The following is a 6,000-nucleotide window of genomic DNA, read 5'->3' as shown; positions in this document are numbered from 1 at the left end:
GATTTGTCGGGGGTGGCATATCAATGATAGCCTTTGCTTTGGCTGGGTCAACTTCAATTCCCTTTTTGCTGACCAGAAAACCCAACAGTTTGCCTGATTTGACTCCAAAAACACATTTTTGAGGGTTAAGGCCTTAACTTATAAAGAATGAGTCGCTTAAAAACTTGATCAAGGGCTTCGAGGTGATCTTCTTCCTCTTTGGATTTCACGAGAATATCATCAACATACGCATCCATGATTTTGCGTATCTGATCGTGAAAGATAACGGTCATCGCACGTTGATATGTTGCTCCTGCATTCTTGAGCCCAAAAGGCATAACTGTATAGCAGAAAGTGCCTCAAGGCGTAGTGAAGGAAGTTTTTGATTGGTCGCGGGTGGCCAACTTAATCTGATTATAGCCGGAATATCCATCCATAAACGAGAACATGGCGTGTCCTACCGTGCTATCGATTAATAGATCAATGCTTGGAAGTGGATAATCATCTTTCAGAGTCGCTTTATTGAGGTCTCTGAAGTCTATGCAAATCCTCACTTTGCCACTTTTCTTTGGAACAATGACAATATTGGCTAGCCAATCTGGGTAGTCAATAGTTTGAATGAATCCTACTTTGAGCAGATCTTTGAGTCCTTCTTTGACTTGTTGCTCTATTCTGGGATCCATTTTTCTCAGCTTCTGCTTAAGTGGCTTAGCATCTGGCTTTAAAACGAGGCGATGTTCGACCAATTTGGGGTCTAAGCTCGGCATATCTTTATATGTCCATGTGAACACTTCTTCATGTTGCTTGAGAAAGTTAGTGAGCCTTTCTTTTTCTTCTGGGCTCAGACTCGTTCCAATCTTGAGAATTTTGGGATTGTCCTCTGAACCAATATTGACATCTTCAGTTGGATCTTGTACTAGAGCAGATGGTTCGTCTTGCTTCTGAGCTGAGGCGAACTCTGGAAATTCTTGAAGAGACTGATCAAATTCTGCATAGTCATTTGACTGCTTTGCAACCTTGCCATCCTATGTGCTTGCTTTGACTCGATGAATTATTATTGATTTCTGGAAAGCCTTTGGGTTGAGAATGAGCTTCTTGATTGTTCGGGAAGTCATTCTGAAATTTTGGATAAGAAATTTGGTTCAGGTAAAATTGCCCATCATAAGACAAACAATCATTTGAAAAGAACCATGCATAAATGACATTGGAATTATAAAATTAGGAGATAGAGGAAGGAAAATAGATAGCATCCAGATAGACAAAGAAACTTGAAATTTTATTGATTTTGAATTGATTAAAGACATTGATAGAATGAGACATTTATTTGGAAAAAATAAAAATGAAATAACAAATGGTTCTCAATGTGCTCCTTTAACAAAAATTGTTTTCTTTTGTGAGCCTTCGCCGAAAAATCCTAATCCTGCTCTGTGGGGACAATGCTTTTAAATTACTGGCTCGATGCGGCCATCTTTGTTTTTACCCAGTCCTTTGAAGGGTTGATAACCATGCTTCAGAAGTAAATCAAATCTCTTTCTTGCTTTTATAAATTGTGGGAACAATGGATGATCTTTGATAGTGTTGTAGTTGATCCAGCCTCCAATCTTAAAGAATTCAGGACCTCTCCATCGGGTCATGGCTATAGTGTGCAGGGATAATTCTGATGTTGTCTGGAGTATTTCCCGACTTTCTCCGAGACTGATTTCTTCACTTTCCCTGATGCTAGGGATATCTGCTGTAAATGACGGTCGAGGGATCATGGGCTGCGGGAGCCTTTCTTCTGGGTCTTCTCTTAGTATTGTTGTAATCATTCCACCTTTAGACCATTTTACGCATTGATGAAGGGTGGAAGGTACCGCGTTTGCATTGTGAATCCACGTTCTTCCGAGCAGTAGATTGTAGGTGGGTGGCACATTGACCACATGAAAAAATACTGAATGTACCGAATAGTTGATGAACACCTCTAGAAATATCTTGCCTTTAGCCGTTTGACCATGATTGTCAAATTCGTATATAGTGATAGGATCTGGAATGTACTCTTCTTTCTTGATGCCTAGCGCCTTTGCTGTCATTTCAAGACATATATTGAGGTTGCTGCCTCCATCAACCAGCATATGGGGTACTGTCATTCCTCTTACTCGAACGACAATATACAAGGCATTATTATGAAAGGAATGAGGTTTTGGAAGGTCCTCATCTGAGAAAGTGATCGGTGCATTTGTCATGGCTGCATTCACAATTTGTGCCATGTCTTCAGGAATGGTATTGAGTTTGACTTTAATTTTTCTGAGCAAATCATCCAGTACTTTCTGATGCTTGCAGGAACTCTTGACTAATTCCAAAATTGAAATATTGGACAAAGCGGTCAGAGGCTTTTGAGTTTCCTTTTTTGGCCTGAGCTTGATGAACTGATTAAGGAATTTCGGGATCCCTTTTAATTTGGGAGACAATTTTGTGGGTTCTTTAGACACTTTCAGCTTATCAAATGCTGCAATTATGTCCATCTTCTTAGAGGTTGGTGTTGCTTGTCGTAGCATTGACACCTGATGCTGAACTTGGAGATCTTGAACGAAACATGGTTTGATGTGCTCATGAGGTAGGAAGGGCTGTTCAGATATCACTGTCGTGGTATGCGGAGGAAATGGCTGATTGAGAATATCCATTTTTTCTTCTTCATCTCCTTCCACCAAAAGATTCTTGTCAATAAGATCTTGCACAATGTTCTTAAGAACGAGGCAGTTCTTAGTGTTATGTCCCACTGTCCTGTGGAACTTGCAAAATTGGTCTTTCTATTTCCCCATAGGCACAGGGGGATCAGTCAGTCTTGGCAACTTGACCATTTCCTTCGACAGCATGTACGCGAGCACATCTTCAAGCGATTGGTCGAGAGGAGTGAATTTCCTGTCGTAACTCCATCCTTCATGTTTGGTCTTCTCACGCAGCTTCGACCCTTGATCTTGCTGAGGAGGCTTGTTATATTGAGGAGCATGCTTTATTTTCTGATCCCCTTTGTTGTTAGAATTGCCCGCGCCGTAGCAGTAATCTTTCTTCTGCCCTTTGTAATGGTTTCAGCTATTGTTGTTGTTGGCAGAATAGGTGAAGTGAGTTTTCTTCTTTGGTTCACCTTAAGGATTATTTTTAGGAAATGTGAAGCCTTCATAGACTCCATTCTCCACACTCAGCTCGAGCCATTCAGCTGGTTCAGTTAGCTCAATAAAAGTACGGGATGGTGCGGTGGAGATCAATCCACTCAGAGGTTACGAAAAGTTGTTGAGGATCAGTGATAGAGCATGCCTTTCTGATATTGGATCCCTCATTTTATTGCAGGTTGATCTCCATCTATGAATAAAGTCACGTGCTTTTTCATTTTCGTTCTGCCTTAGATTGCAGAGATGACTTAGTGTCGAGAGCGCCTCGGTGTTGAACAGAAAGCGTTCAATAAACAAATTCACAACTTTATCGAACTCCTTGAGCTCAATAGGATTGATATGCTCAACATACCATTTAGCTGCAACTCCTTCCAAGCTGTGGGGGAAACATAGAAACAGTGCTCTGTTGTCCCTCTTGAACCTTGAACACTCAACAAAGAATGTGGCGAGATGAGCTTTTGGGTCGCCAGAACCGTCGAACTTGATGAACTTTCGGGGAAGATTTTCGAGGTCTTCATCACCTTCTAAGCCATCATAAAAGTCCTCGCTAGTGAAGACTTTCTTGCCCTTGTCGCGGGCTTGCAAATCTTTAACCACTTTGGTCATTTCCCTGAACTGTGCTTGCAGGGGGTCTTTTGTGACCTGGCTCTTTGGTTTGCGGTTCCTCCTGCCATATTTCTGGAATGTCGGAGGCACCTCATACTCTTCATTGGTGTCTTCCGCTGATTCTGTCTCGTCTGAGATCTCTTCCGGCTGAACTTGCTTCTTGGAAGTCTTGATTGATTTATTATCCTTGCGACCATGGAACTGCTGCCTAAACAAATTCTTTTCTGAACTGGTCCCGGGTTGTTCACTCATCATCTTGTTCATCATCTTCCGGAACATGGCATACATCTGTGGATCTATGCCATCGTCCTCTTGCTGTTGTTCTTGACTCTTGATGGATCTGGGGGAATCCATTTCTGCTTCTGATGCTGATGAGTACCGAGATGTTATTCTTTTGCCTGATCTTGTCCGAACCATCAAATATTGTGGATGCTCTCTGCAGGGCAAAGACCTAATTAGATTCTGAAGGAATTGACTTTTGGAAGAAATATTTGTTGGAAATATGGTAGACAATTTGAAAAAGTATCCCATTACTAGGGATTGAGTTATCGCAGGAATCACAACAATTGTGTTGTCATTCTTTAAAAGAGAAATGAACAACGAAAATGTGCCTTGTTACCTAGGCGAGGTCGTCAAACCACAATAGATAGAGAGAAAATCTTATTGAAATGAGAAAAATATGATTTTATTGATCTTGACAAAGAGGTGGAGGACAAACAATTTGCCACCATTCATGATAGTCGGCAGACACTTTAGGACCAGGAAAGAATTTAAGAGAAACAAAGGAATTCCAGTCATAGCGGGCAGAATGATATGCCCCGGACCATTGTGCGGAAGTGAGATCGAATTCTGCCATGGCTCCTGATAATAATCGGGCTTCGACGTACTGCTGCCTCTGAGAGAACTGCCTAACACATCGCTCCGGTTGGTAGTAAGTGCAGAAGAATGGTCCCAACAACTTGAATTGCTTGCCATAAGCATATGTATATCTAGGAAGAGACAATTGTCGATCAAAGTAGTCCCAGACTATGTCATCTTCCTGAATGTTGTCGATCATGGATCGGTACTGCGCCACTGGAAGAAGTTCTTGGCCATTGTATCTGAAAGAGCTTGCTTGGGCTGGAATATGTCAGAAGAACCATGAATGAAGCGCGTAAATGCATCCTTCAACTAAGATGGATTCTCCAAGTGATAAGCGGGTCAAACCCCGATACAGGAAAGCGAGCGTTGCCATAGCTATGGAAAGACAGTTGGTCTATCGACTTCTCCATCTTCTCATGAGCTGGATTATTCTGATATCCATGTAGTTTTGTCCGTCTGGGAAGAGGGCTAATCCTACAATGCATAGGACCATTGCATTTTGGATCTTTTCTCTAGCTGTCCTGGATAGTGAGCTGACTTCGACGAAGGTTCCATATTGATGGTATAACTCAAGAAGATTGACATATTCATTTCCATCCAACTGGATCAGGGGCCAAGATCGGCGGCCTGTCATACGAGCTAAAGAGTCTTGGGGTCCAAACCCTTGACATTGATCAGGAATTGATGCTCTAACGGATCTCCTGGTTGACCGGCTAGTTCTGGTAATCCCATAATCTCTAAAAATTCATCCATTAAAATGGTCATCTCTCCCCATGGGAACCAGAAGGTATACGTCCGTGGATTCCATCGCTCTGCCATTGCATGGATCAGGTTGCCATTTACTGTCTGCTTTCTGACTGCTGACGCCAATTCTAATCCGCACTCACTCAAATGGTCCGGGAACATGCGAGAAAAGCTTTTGAGCCATGAATAATACCATCGGAGAATGAAAGTTCTGGTGCTAAGGGCTCGATGTTCAGGACGACCTTGTCGCACCTCGTAGAAGATGTGACCTTCTGGAAAAATAGTATTGATTTGACTGGATGCCATCAGACTGAAAACATAGAAAGACTTGGAATCAGACTTAGGAAAAATATGAAAATTTTGAAAATTGTAGGCAGGATACAAAATGCAGCTGGAAATTCGAGATCCAGTAGAACGAGAGAATGGAAAATCACCTGGAGTTTTTGAAAGAAATTGGATATTTGGGAAAATCATCCAGGGGTTGAGAAAATATTTCGTGGAAATTAAGGATATTTTGAAAAAGGCCTAATAATTTGGAAAAAATTGGGAAATATGAAGAACTGAGGAAATAAGATACATAAAATCACATCCTGCATAAACATTTATGCACATACAACACTCCCTAAAAGGCTGACTCTAGATGCATCATTTTGGAAACAACTGT

Source organism: Nuphar pumila, chromosome 9, assembly GCF_984573655.1.
Source record: "Nuphar pumila chromosome 9, dmNupPumi1.hap1.1, whole genome shotgun sequence".
Taxonomy (NCBI): Eukaryota; Viridiplantae; Streptophyta; class Magnoliopsida; order Nymphaeales; family Nymphaeaceae; genus Nuphar; species Nuphar pumila.
This window is presented reverse-complemented; position numbering follows the sequence as displayed.